Source organism: Panulirus ornatus, chromosome 1 (assembly GCF_036320965.1).
Source record: "Panulirus ornatus isolate Po-2019 chromosome 1, ASM3632096v1, whole genome shotgun sequence".
Taxonomy (NCBI): Eukaryota; Metazoa; Arthropoda; class Malacostraca; order Decapoda; family Palinuridae; genus Panulirus; species Panulirus ornatus.
The window spans coordinates 64,476,968-64,491,277 of record NC_092224.1 but is presented as its reverse complement, the minus strand read 5'-3'; the positions used below and the strand labels follow the sequence as shown (position 1 = coordinate 64,491,277).

The 14,310-nt window shown below is 38.1% G+C and overlaps 2 long non-coding RNA genes across 5 annotated transcripts in view; one reads left to right on the top strand and one right to left on the bottom strand.

Annotated features, from left to right (window-relative positions):
• The window catches only part of LOC139749185 (uncharacterized), a 61,926-nt gene that overhangs the window by 24,876 nt on the left and 22,740 nt on the right, over positions 1 to 14,310 (bottom strand). For 3 of the 4 annotated variants that reach the window (XR_011712902.1, XR_011712901.1, XR_011712904.1), the window contains 3 exons: positions 12,594 to 12,735; positions 10,955 to 11,098; positions 9,602 to 10,124 (listed from right to left, as the gene is read on the bottom strand). This is a non-coding gene — a long non-coding RNA (uncharacterized lncRNA). Of the gene's footprint in view, positions 1 to 9,601; positions 10,125 to 10,954; positions 11,099 to 12,593; positions 12,736 to 14,310 lie in introns of those variants that run through there. The other variant, XR_011712903.1, reaches the window with a different exon arrangement.
• On the top strand, positions 4,643 to 9,533 carry LOC139749196 (uncharacterized). The gene is made up of 2 exons (XR_011712905.1): positions 4,643 to 8,913; positions 9,100 to 9,533. It is a non-coding gene; the product is annotated as an uncharacterized lncRNA (long non-coding RNA).

The following is a 14,310-nucleotide window of genomic DNA, read 5'->3' as shown; positions in this document are numbered from 1 at the left end:
TGAGTTTGAGTTGAGGCTTTAGTTTGGGTGAATAATGACCTGAAACTCATTTTTACTATCATTGTCCTGTGATTTACATGTAGGAATCCTTGTGGTTGAAGGTAAAGTTAAGTGTGAAAGTATTGATAATGATATGAACGAAGTTGAGTCATGTTAGTATGTTATATGAGGTTGAGAAGTACTTTGAACTTGCATATCTCAATACTCCTCCATTTTGGTATCATTTGAGGTTGAAAGGGATGTTCAGGGTGAGGTGATGTAATATAATTTGGTAAAATTGATGAAAGATAATGTGGCTTAGGTTGATATAACTTCATGAAGGTGAGGTTCACATTGATATTGTGCATATATGTGAAGTTTCAGTTAGGTTTAAGACTGGCCTGATTGCTTTTTTCTGTAATTATCTGGTAGGGTCCACCTGTTCTGTCCTTTGCAGTTTCATAAGAGACTGTTGTTATTGAGGGTGAAAGTAAATGTGAGGTTAAGGGGAAACTTGTTGGTGAGTTGTGATGTTATGTGAGGGGTGAGAAGTACTCAACTTATTTCTTTACTTCTCTTTTGTAGTAATTTTTTGAGGTTAAATGTGAGGTTCAGAGTGAAGATGATGTCATGTAATATAGGTGAGATTTATGTAATATGTGGGTGAGATTCGGGTGAAGATTGGCCTGAAATATATTTCCTATTACTACCCTGTCGGGTGATGTATCTTGTCATTTCTAGGGCTCCGTGATAAATTTTTGTTTTTGAGGATTAATGTAAAGATGGGGTAGATAGGAAAATTGTGGCTGATGTTATAGGTTTGTTTATGATATGGGCAATGTTCAAACTGAAGTTTTGGATAAGTCTGAAAATTTTATTAAGGTGAAGATTACCTAGATTGCTTTTTCTATCAATTTGCCTGTGGAGCATGGCTAATCTGTCCTCTAGATTGCTGGTTGTAATTTTTTAGTTGATGGTGACATTAAGGGTGTCGTTCATGATAAGGATATGAGTAAGGTACTGGATGTCTTTAGACATTATGTGAGTTGTAAGAAGTATTCTGAATTTTCCTTTCTTTACCCTCTTCTTTGTTGTATCTTGGTGAGGTTGAGAGTGAGGATCAGAGCATTATTGAAATGTGGTTGAGGAAGATGAAATATCATGTGTTTAAGGTTCAGTGTGTGCTTAAGTTGGCTTAGGGTTATGATTGGCTTGAATAGCTTTTATCTATCACTTTCCTGTGGGGTGCAGCCATCTTGTACTCTGGTGGGCCAGAAGGTATTGTGGTTGAGGTTGAAATTAAGGGTGACTTCATAATAAAGTTGTGAGTGAGGGTATGGTATAGTTTGGATGTTATGTGGGAGTGGGTGGTAGTATGAACATTCTCTCTCTCTCTCCACCTCCTTTGAGGTTAATTGAAAGGTTATGGGAGAGTTTAGATGTTTGTGAGGAGAAGTGTCTGAAATTTTCTCTTTACCCCTTTTCATTGGTGGCAATGTGGAGAGACTGGGTTGAATGAGGTTGATGTGCTATAGTATGGGTGAAAATCAGGTTGAGGATGTGTAAATATGCCATTTTTTTTTTTTATTACTGTCCTCTGGGGCTTCATCATCCTGCCTTCTAGGGTACTGATAGGAATTGTTATGCATGCAGGTGAAATTAATGAGGTTCAAAAGATATTTTGGGTGAGTATAGATTTCAAGAGGGTAAGTAGTAGTCTGAATCTTTCTCTCCACTGCTTCTGTGGTAAGTTGATGGGGTTGAAATTAAGGATTGGAGTAAGGTTGATTTATTATACTTTGGGTGAGGTTGATGAAATGTTATGTAGGTTGGTGTCATGTAATGAGGGTGAGCATTGGGTTTGAACTTTTACATGAGTTTGAAGGTTCAGTTATGATAAAAGTGTGTCTGCATTACTTTATTCTAGTGCTCTGCTGTACTGTAAGGCTGCGTTAGTAATTGTTCTTGTTGATGGAGAACTTAAGAGTGAGATTGATGGGAAAACTACTTTTTTCTATCATTTTCTAATGGGAAACCATTATCTTGTCCTATGGAGTACTTATAGAAATTGTTGTGGTTAAGAGTGCACTAGGGGTGAGGTTGAAGATAAGGATGCAGATAAGGTTATTGGTAGATTTACATGTTATGTGATATTTAATAGTTATTTGAACTTCTCTCCATGTTTTCCTTTGTGATATTTACATAAGTTAGGTTGGTGAAATATGATGTGGGTGAGGTTCAGATTGAGTTTGTATGTGTTTCAGGTTAGGGTAGAGAGGAAGATTAGGCTGCTTAGCTTTTTTCTCTCATTGTCTTGTGGAACACCTACTTTCTGTTCCCGGCGGACAGTAGTAGTAATTGTGGTTGAGGGTGAAATTAAGGATGTTTAGGACAGAGTTATGGGTGAGGTTATGTGGTAGTTTTGTGCTATGTGAGGGTGAGAGATGACTTAAATTTCTCCATCTACACCTCCTTTGTGGTAACATACTGGGTTTTTGAGTGAGGTTGATGGGAGGGTTGTGGGTGAGGATACTTGTGAGTTAGATATTTTGTGAGGATATGCAGTATGAAGTTTTTTTTTTCTTTTTTTTTTCTTAGGGAGCAGGGGTGGGGGTAACTTGATAAGGCTGATGTGGTTGATGTTCAGGTTGGGGAATATGCAGGAGCTTGAAGGTTAGGTTTGGATCAAGATTGTCCTGAATTGACTTTGGTTAGCACATTATTTTCAGGCATTGCCTTCCTGTCTTCTCTGGTGCTATAAGGAATTGTGGTTTAAGGTGAAATTTAGGCTGTAGGTGAGTTTATGGCTGAGTTTGGTTGTTACAATGAGGGTGATAAGTAGTCCAAACTTCTCTTGACACCTATTCCTTTGTGGTAACTTGGTGGGTTTGAAAGCAAGTTTCAGATTAGATTGATATGTGGTTGAAGATGATGTATATATTTGGTTGAGGGTCTTATTTAGGTTTTATCTGAGTCTGCAGGTTCAGATTGGCCTGAACTGCCTTTTTCTGCCAGTTTCATGAGGAGTGCCACTATCTTGTCCTCTTGAGTGGAAGTAGAAATTGGTGTGAATAAAGTTGAAAAGGTTGTGGTTGAAGATATGGGTGAGTTTATATATTAAATGAAAGTATGGTGCCAGAGGATTGGCACAATGGATGCATAGTGCCTTTGTACAAAGGCAAGGAGGGTAAAGGTGATTGTTCAAATTACAGAGGTATAAGTTTGTTGAGTATTCATGGGAAATTATATGGGAGCGTATTGATTGAGAGGGTCAAGGCATGTACAGAGCATAAGATTGGGGAAGAGCAGTGTGGCTTCAGAAGCAGTGAAAAGTTTTTATTGAGGATGTAAGGAATGTGTATGACTAGGAAGAGAGGAAAGTGATTGGTTCCCACCGAATGTTGGCTTGCAGCAGGGGTGTGTGATGTTTCCATGATTATTTAATTTGTTTATGGATGGGTTTGTTAGGGAGGTGAATGCAAGAGTTTTGGAGAGAGGGGCAGGTATGCAGTCTGTTGTGGATGAGAGGGCGGGTAGTGAGTCAGTTGTTGCTCACTGATGATACAGCACTGATGGCTGATTCGAGTGAGAAACTGCAGAAGCAGGTGACTGAGTTTGGTAAAGTGTGTGAAAGAAGAATGCTGAGAGTAAATGTGAATAAGAGCAAGGTTATTAGGTTCACTGGGGTGGAGGGACAAGCCAATTGGAAGGTAAGTTTGAATGGAGAAAAACTGGAGGAAGTGAGGTGTTTTAGATATCTGGGAGTGGATTTAGCAGCGGATGGAACTATGGAAGTGGAAGCGAGTCATAGAATAGGGGCCAAGGTTCTAGGAGCGTTGAAGACTGTGTGGAAAGCAAGAACATTATCTTGGAGAGCAAAAATGAGCATGTTTGAAGGAATAGTGGTACCAACAATGTTATACAGTTGCGAGGTGTGGGCTATAGATAGGGTTGTGTGGAAGAGGGTGGATGTGTTGGAAATGAGATGTATGAGGACAATGTGTGGTGTGAGGTGGTTTGATCATGTAAGTAATGAAAGGGTAAGAGAGATGTGTGGTAATGAAATATGCAGAAATATTTCAGAGGTGGAGGGAATGAGGAGAAGTGGGAGGCCAAATTGGAGGTGGAAGGATGGAGTGAAAAATATTTTGAGCGATAAGGGCCTAAACATACAGGAGGGTGAAAGGCGTGCAAGGAATAGAGGAAATAGGAACAATGTAGTATACTGGGGTGAAAGGATTGAACCAGGGCATGTGAAGTGCCTGGGGTAAACCATGGTAAGTTTTCTGGGGCTAGATGTGAAAAGGGAATTGTGTTTTTGGTGTATTATACATGGCAGCTAGAGACTGAGTGTGAACGAATGTGGCCTTTGTTTCCTTTTCCTAGCTTTACCTCGCGCATGCGCAGGGGGGAGGGGGATGCCATTTTATGTGTGGTGGGGGTGGCGACAAGAATGGATGGAGGCAGCAAATATAAATATATGCATATGTATATATGTGAATATCTGTGTATGTGTATGTCTGTGTACGTTGAAATGTATAGGTATGTATATGTGTATGTGGGTGGGTTGGGCCATTTTCGTCTGTTTCCTTGTGCTTCCCTCGCTAATGCGGGAGATAGTGACAAAGTATAAGAAATAAATGAATAATAAATAAATGAAAGTATGAAATAGTTGTGAGTTTTTCCTGCAACATATCGTTTGTTATGGTGAGACTCAGAGTAAGGTTGATGTGCTATAGCATGGATGAGCTTCAGTTTGAGGATGTGCATGATACTGGAGGTTCAGATATACCTCAATTTATATTAATTATTGTCCTTTTGGGGTGTTATCCTGAGCTTTGGGATGCTGGTAGAGATTGTGGTTTAGGGTGAGAGTAAAGGTAACGTTCATGATAATATTGCAGGTTAGCTTATAGATGAATTTATATATAATTTGAGTGCGAGTAGTCTGAATTTGGATTTCTACAGCTGTTTCTTTGTAGTAACTTGGTGAAGTTGAGAGTAAGGTTCGAGGTAAGGCTCATGTAATAACAACATATGATGTTCAGGTTAAGCTTGTTCATGAGTCTGAAGGTTTCGTTAGGATGAAGAATGGCTCCGATTGCTTTTTTGTCTATGATTATGCTGTGGCACTGCCATTCTGTCCTAGAATATGCCAGTAAGAAGTGTTGCAATTTAGAAAGAGGTTCAGATTTTAGTTGAGTTCAGATGTTATATGATGATGAGAATGGGACTGATTGCTTTTTTTTTTTCTATCATTATTATTTAGATGTTATATGATGATAAGAGAATGGGACTGATAGCTTTTTTTCTATCGTTATGCTGTGGCACTGCTATCCTGCCCTAGAATATGTTGGTAAGAAGTGTTGCAGTTTAGAATGAGGTTCGAGATTTTAGTTTTTAGATTTTATATGATGATGAGTAGTAGTATGTACTTCCCTCCTAATTCATTTTCCTTTTTGGTATCTTGGTGAAGACGAGATAGGTTCTGGATGAGGATGGGAGATAGGTTGTGGATGAGGATGGTATAATATGTGTGGGTGAGGCTAATCTTATATACTGCAGTTGAGATTCAGGTTAAGTCTGTGCATAGATATGAAAATTCATTAGGAAATGGTTAAGGTTGAAATAAAAGGTGACATTGGGGAGAGGGGTAAATTTATTTACTATAAAGGGTGAAAAGAGTCAATTTTTCTTTTTTTTTCCTACATCTCCCATGTTGTAAGATGGTGAGGTTGAAAGCGAGAATCAGGATCTTGATGTAATATAATGATTGTAATGTTCAGGCTTAGGTTGCATATGAGTTTGAGTTGAGGCTTTAGTTTGGGTGAATAATGACCTGAAACTCATTTTTACTATCATTGTCCTGTGATTTACATGTAGGAATCCTTGTGGTTGAAGGTAAAGTTAAGTGTGAAAGTATTGATAATGATATGAACGAAGTTGAGTCATGTTAGTATGTTATATGAGGTTGAGAAGTACTTTGAACTTGCATATCTCAATACTCCTCCATTTTGGTATCATTTGAGGTTGAAAGGGATGTTCAGGGTGAGGTGATGTAATATAATTTGGTAAAATTGATGAAAGATAATGTGGCTTAGGTTGATATAACTTCATGAAGGTGAGGTTCACATTGATATTGTGCATAAATGTGAAGTTTCAGTTAGGTTTAAGACTGGCCTGATTGCTTTTTTCTGTAATTATCTGGTAGGGTCCACCTGTTCTGTCCTTTGCAGTTTCATAAGAGACTGTTGTTATTGAGGGTGAAAGTAAATGAGGTTAAGGGGAAACTTGTTGGTGAGTTGTGATGTTATGTGAGGGGTGAGAAGTCTGAATGTTTCTCTCTAGACCTCTCGAAATTGATTGATGATTTTCAGAGGGAGGTTAAGGATTGGCTGAATGTAGTATAATGTGAATAAGGTTCAAATTAAGGTTGTATATGAATTTGAAGGTTCAGTTAGGGTGAAGATTAGCTCGAATTGCTTTTTCTGTCATTTTGTAAGGTACCACTTTCCTATTTTCCTTGGTTATTTATTTATTTTGCTTTGTCGCTCTTTCCCGCGTTTGCGAGGTAGCGCAAGGAAACAGATGAAAGAAATGGCCCAACCCACCCCCATACACATGTATATACATACTCGTCCACACACGCGAATATACATACCTATACATCTCAATGTACACATATATATATACACACACAGACATATACATATATACACATGTACATAATTCATACTGTCTGTCTTTATTTATTGCCATCGCCACCTCGCCACACATAGAATAACATCCCCCTCCCCCCCATGTATGCAAGGTAGCGCTAGGAAAAGACAAGAAAGGCCCCATTCGTTCACACTCAGTCTCTAGCTGTCATGTAATAATGCCTGAAACTACAGCTCCCTTTTCACATCCAGGCCCCACAGAACTTTCCATGGTTTACCCCAGACGCTTCACATGCCCTGATTCAATCCATTGACAGCACGTCAACCCCAGTATACCACATCGATCCAATTCACTCTATTCTTTGCCCGCCTTTCACCCTCCTGCATGTTCAGGCCCCTGATCACTCAAAATCTTTTTCACTCCATCTTTCCACCTCCAATTTGGTCTCGATCAAAATTCAGAATACTTCTTACTACTCGCATAATGTCTAAAGACATCCAGAACTTTTATCACATCCTTATCATGAACCACACTCTTAATGTCACCATCAACTAAAGCAAAAATTACAACCAGCAATCCAGAGGACAGGTTAGCCATGCCCCACAGACAATTGATAGAAAAAAGCAATTTAGGCTAATCTTCACCTTAATAAAACTTTCAGACTTATCCACAACCTCAGTCTTACCCCGAATCTCCCTCTGAACTCTCAAATAACATCTAAACAAACCTATAACATCAGCCACAATTCTCTTATGTACTCCATCTTTACATTCATCCTCAAAAACAACAATGCTTATGGAACCGTAAAGGTGAGGATAACAGTATTCCACAGGGTAGTGATAGGAAAAAATAATCCAGGCCAATCTTCACCCTAACAACATTCAAACTGTTCACCCAGACATAAAATCTAAACTCATCCATAACTTCACCCACAATCTTATAAAGAATCTCACCCATAACTGCGACAACTCATACTGGTATCCAAGAGGACAATATGGCGGAACCCCACAGGACAATGATAGAAAAATGCATTTCAGGTCAATTTTCACGCTAACCTAACCTTCCAACTAATACACATCAAGATCATCCTAAACCTCACTTTCAACCTCACCAATTTATATCAAGAAGAAAAAATTATTACTCTACTTCTCAACCTCTATCCTCACTGTTAACTTTCATCAACCTCATATATAATTTCACCCTAAACCACAAAAAGTTTTACAGAATCCCAGAGGACATGATGGTGTTGTGCAACAGGATGATGAAAGAAAAACTTAATGCATAAAAGGAACCTTTATATTCATGCAAAACTATAAAATGAATCTCAACATTATATTAAATCAATATCAACTGAAGATGGTGTTGAGACAGCTTATAATAGGTAACATAGAATGCTTTGCATGATGTTTATGAGACAAAATGTCAATATTATTTACATTTTCACACAGACTATAGAAGAAACAGGTAAGGTTTCATATTTCTTGCAACTGCTTCTACAATCCATGAACCTCACTCTTAAATTCAATATGATATAGAAGAGAGAGAAATTTAGACTACTTCTCATCCTCGCATAAAATCTAAACTCACCCATAAACTTATCGAAAATCTATCAAAACTCACTCTTAATTTCACTATGAACCACACTATTTCTTAATTTTTGATGCAAATTGGCCAGGGTCAACACGATTTGAGAATTCTTCAACCAAGTGGCCCGATAAGATTGAAAGTCATAGGATACCACTAAGTTATCTTATTGGTGATAGTGGTAAGCATTGGCTTTTGACCCCTTACCTACGAACTGAAGATGGTGTTGAGACAGCTTATAATAGGTAACATAGAATGTTTTGCATGATGTTTATGAGACAAAATGTCAATATTGTTTACATTTTCACACAGACTATAGAAGAAACAGGTAAGGTTTCATATCTCTTGCAACTGCTTCTACAATCCATGAACCTCACTCTTAAATTCAATATGATATAGAAGAGAGAGAAATTTAGACTACTTCTCATCCTCACATAAAATGTAAACTCACCCATAAACTTATCGAAAATCTATCAAAACTCGCTCTTAATTTCACTATGAACCACATTTCTTAATTTTTGATGCAAATTGGCCAGGGTCAACACGATTCGAGAATTCTTCAACCAAGTGGTCCGATAAGATTGAAAGTCATAGGATACCACAAAGTTATCTTATTAGTGATAGTGGTATGCATTGGCTTTTGACCCCTTACCTACGAACTGAAGATGGTGTTGAGACAGCTTATAATAGGTAACATAGAATGTTTTGCATGATGTTTACGAGACAAAATGTCAATATTATTTACATTTTGACAGGCTATAGAAGAAACAGGTAAGGTTTCATATATCTTGCAACTGCTTCTACAATCCAAAATTGGCCTAACCTAATATAGGGTGCAAAAGGAGATTTTTGTATAATAAATTTCTTGTATTACAGGGCATGTTTTGCACGGAGTGGTAAGGGTCAAGCCAGAAAAAGTCTGTCAAATAATCATGACCTGTGCTATTCTCCATAATATATGTAAAAAGAAAAATTTATTCCTTCAAGATGAAAGTGGCCTCTACATTCTAGTTTGATATAATTTGGATGCAGCAGCACACTTAAATCACTTATACCAGAATATCAACCTCAAGAAGGTCTGTGTTACAGAGACAACTTTGCCAATTTACACCATGGTAGAACAGTGATTTACCATGAATACTTTTTTGAGATTGAAAATGGTCAAGAATGTACATTGTTGGGTGAATTTCAATTTGATAAGTATTATTATGTAGTGTATATTTTTGTTTGATAGAAAAGTTTTTCTACTTGGAAAATCAAACGGCTGACTTTGTAAACATATATTTCCAGTAAAGAAATACATCAACTTGTTCACACAGTATGATTTGGAGAGGAGTATCAGTAAATTATAAGTGAATCCGTGGAGGTTTTAAAAAGTTTCTTTTAAAGAAAAAAATACTATTATTTGCTGGGAATTTTAACTGCAAGGAAGTAGATTGGGAATGAAACTTACAGAGTAGATACAACTATGGACAAACAAATTTTATGTCTTAGCAAATACTTTGGTGGAATCAAATGTAGTTAGATGGAAGAACTACAAGCTATTCAGAAAAACTATGAACTTTTGATGATGTATAAGGTTTCATATCTCTTGCAACTGCTTCTACAATCCATGAACCTCACTCAAATTCAATATGATATAGAAGAGAGAGAAATTTATACTACTTCTCATCCTCACATAAAATGATTACAAACAAATCAATTCTGAATAAGGCAAAGGAAGACAAGAACCTAAGGGTGGTTATACAAGATGATGCATTGCCAATCGACACAGGTACAGACTTGTGATACTTCAGGGCGTCTTGGGACTTGAACAAAGTTCTTGAGATAAAATACTAAAGTGGGTCAGGGCACTTTTCTGACCCTAAAATCGACACAGATCTGCGGTGCTTGAGGATGTCCTAGGAGTCGATATAAAATACTTGATAAGGTCGTAGTGCTTTTCTGAACCCAAAATCGACATAATGGGAGACCAAACTGCTCTCTCAACCACACTCTTTTTATTACCATACATCTCTCTTACCCTATTATTACTTACTCGATCAAACCACCTCACACCACATATTGCCCTCAAAGATCTCATTTCCAACACATCCACTCTCCTGCGCACAACTCTATCCATAGCCCGCGCCTCGCAACCATACAACATTGTTGGAACCACTATTTCTTCAAACATAGCCATTTTTGCTTTCTGAGATAATGTTCTCGACTTCCACACATGAGGCCTTTGTTGTCTTTTCCTAGCACTACCTCGCACACATGGGGGGGGGGGGGAATGGTATTCCATGTGTGGCGAGGTGGCGATGGGAATGAATAAAGGCGGACAGTGTGAATTGTGTGCATGGGTATATATATGTATGTGTCTGTGTGTGTATATATATGTGTACATTGAGATGTATATTTGCGTGTGTGGACGTGTGTGTAGATACATGTGTATGGGGGTGGGTTGGGCAATTTCTTTTGTCTGTTTCCTTGCGCTAACTAGCAAACGCGGGAGACAGACAAAGCAAAATAAATAAAAATATATTTCTGGGTTATCATTTGCAAATATGAATTTAATATAAGAAAAAAATCATATAATTCTAAAACTAATTAAGATAAAAAATTTCTTTTTCTACAGTATTGGTTTAATGAATTATATTTTCAATTAATTTTTTTCTGGATGCAATGGATCAATATCTATTTCATCAATAATCAACAATGGAAGAAAACTGAAAAATTAAATACTCACTTGTAAGCCAACTTGTTGGCATAAATTCCAAAGGCCCCCCCACAACAATCAAAAGAAAATGCTGATTGTCCCATCAATGACTGCTGTCTTCATATAATCACTCAATGTCATAAGCTGTAAACCACCAGTTCCTCAAGAAATAGCCTGTGCAAAATGAAAATTCCTATTCAGTGACTCATGCAGTATAACCAAATCTAGTAAATTATGCAATACCTTACTTGGCCAAATGACATTTATTTTGCTTTGTCGCTGTCTCCCGCATCAGCGAGGTAGTGCAAGGAAACAGACGAAAGGATGGCCCAACCCACCCACATACACATGTATATATATATGCACGTCCACACACGCAAATTTACATACCTATACATCTCAATGTATACATATATATACACACACATACTTATACAAATATACACATGTACATAATTCATACTGTCTGCCTTTATTCATTCCAATCGCCACCTCGCTACACATGTAATAACAACCCCCCCCCCTCATCTGTGCGAGGTTGTGCTAGGAAAGACAACAAAGGCCACATTCATTCACAATCAGTCTCTAGCTGTCATGTAATAATGCACCGAAACCACAGCTCCCTTTCCACATCCAGGCCCCACAGAACTTTCCATGGTTTACCCCAGATGCTTCAAATACCCTAGTTCACTCCATTGACAGCACATCGAGCCCGGTATACCACATCGTTCCAATTCACTCTATTCCTTGCAAGCCTTTCACCCTCCTGCATGTTCAGGCCCCGATCACTCAAAATCTTTTTCACTCCATCTTTCCACCTCCAATTTGGTCTCCCATTTCTCCTTGTTCCCTCCACCTCTGACACATATATCCTCTTGGTCAATCTTTCCTCACTCATTCTCTCCATGTGACCAAACCATTTCAAAACACCGTTTTCTGCTCTCTCAACCACACTCTTTTTGTTACCACACATCTCTCTTACCCTTTCATTACTTACTCAATCAAACCACCTCACACCACATATTATCCTCAAACATCTCATTTCCAACACATCCACCCTCCTGCGCACAACTCAATCCATAGCACACACATCGCAACCATACAACATTGTTGGAACTGCTATTACTTCAAACATACCCATTTTTGCTTTCCGAGATAATGTTCTCGACTTCCAAACATTCTTCAAGACTCCCAGAATTTTCACCCCCTCCCCCACCCTGTGATTCACTTCCGCTTCCATGGTTCCATCCACTGCCAGATCCACTCCCAGATATCTAAAACACTCTACTTCCTCCAGTTTTTCTCCATTCAGACTCACCTCCCAATTGACTCGACCCTCAACCCTACTGTACCTAATAACCTTGCTCTTATTCACATTTACTCTTAACTTTCCTCCTTGACACACTTTACCAAACTCAGTCACCAGCTGAGATAAACTTAACAGTACATATATATTTCTGGGTTATCATTTGCAAATATGAATTTAATATAAAAAAAAAAATCATATAATTCTAAAGCTAATTAAGATGAAAAATTTCTTTTCCTACAGTATTGGTTTAATGAATTATATTTTCTTCAATTAATTTTTTTCTGGATTTCTGGATAATGTATCAATATCTATTTCATCAATAATCAACAATGGAAGAAAACTGAAAAACTAAATACTCACTTGTAAGCCAGCTTGTTGCATTAATTCAAAAGTCTCCGCACAACAAGCAAAATAAAATGCTGATTGTCCCATCAGTGACTGCTCTCTTCATATAATCACTCAATGTAATAAGCTGTAAACCACCAGTTGCTCAAGAAATAGCCTGTGCAAAATTAAATTTTCTATTCAGTGACTCACCCAGTATAACCAAATCTAGTAAATTATGCAATACAGTGAACCTCCATTCTATTGGAATGACTTGGGAGAGGCAGTTTATTAAAAGCAGAATTCAATGACATCCCAAAATTTCCACCAAGGGCAAAAGGAATTCACTGATCAATAAGTGAACTTAAACCTTACTTGGTCCAATGATATTTATTTTGCTTTGTCACTGTCTCCCGCGTCAGCGAGGTAGCGCAAGGAAACAATCGAAAGAATGGCCCAACCCACCCACATACACATGTATATACATACACCTCCACACACGCAAATATACATACCTATACATCTCAATGTATACATATATATATATACACACACAGACATATACATATATACACATGTACATAATTCATAGTCTGCCTTTATTCATTCCTATCACCACCTCGCCACACATGGAATAACAACCCCCTCCCCCCTCATGTGTGTGAGGTAGCGCTAGGAAAGACAAGAAAGGCCACATTCGTTCACACTCAGTCTCTAGCTGTCATGTAATAATGCACCAAAACCACAGCTCCCTTTCCACATCCAGGCCCCACAGAACTTTCAATGGTTTACCCCAGATGCTTCACATGTCCTGGTTCAATCCATTGACAGCACGTTGACCCTGGTATACCACATCGTTCCAATTCACGCTATTCCTTGCACGCCTTTCACCCTCCTGCATGTTCAGGCCCCGATCACTCAAAATCTTTTTCACTCCATCTTTCCACCTACAATTTGGACTCCCACTTCTCCTTGTTCCCGCCACATCTGACACATATATCCTCTCTTGGTCAATCTTTCCTCACTCATTCTCTCCATGTGACCAAAGCATTTCAAAACACCGTCTTCTGCTCTCTCAACCACACTCTTTTTGTTACCACACATCTCTCTTACCCTTTCATTACTTACTCAATCAAACCACCTCACACCACATATTATCCTCAAACATCTCATTTCCAACACATCCACCCTCCTGCGCACAACTCAATCCATAGCACACGCATCGCAACTATACAACATTGTTGGAACCGCTATTACTTCAAACATACCCATTTTTGCTTTCCGAGATAATGTTCTCGACTTTCAAACATTCTTCAAGACTCCCAGAATTTTCACCCCCTCCCCCACCCTATGATTCACTTCCGCTTCCATGGTTCCATCCACTGCCAGATCCACTCCCAGATATCTAAAACACTCTACTTCCTCCAGTTTTTCTCCATTCAGACTCACCTCCCAATTGACTCGACCCTCAACCCTACTGTACCTAATAACCTTGCTCTTATTCACATTTACTCTTAACTTTCCTCCTTCACACACTTTACCAAACTCAGTCACCAGCTGAGATAAACTTAACAGTACATATATATTTCTGGGTTATCATTTGCAAATATGAATTTAATATAAAAAAAAATCATATAATTCTAAAGCTAATTAAGATGAAAAATTTCTTTTCCTACAGTATTAGTTTAATGAATTATATTTTCTTCAATTAATTTTTTTCTGGATTTCTGGATAATGTATCAATATCTATTTC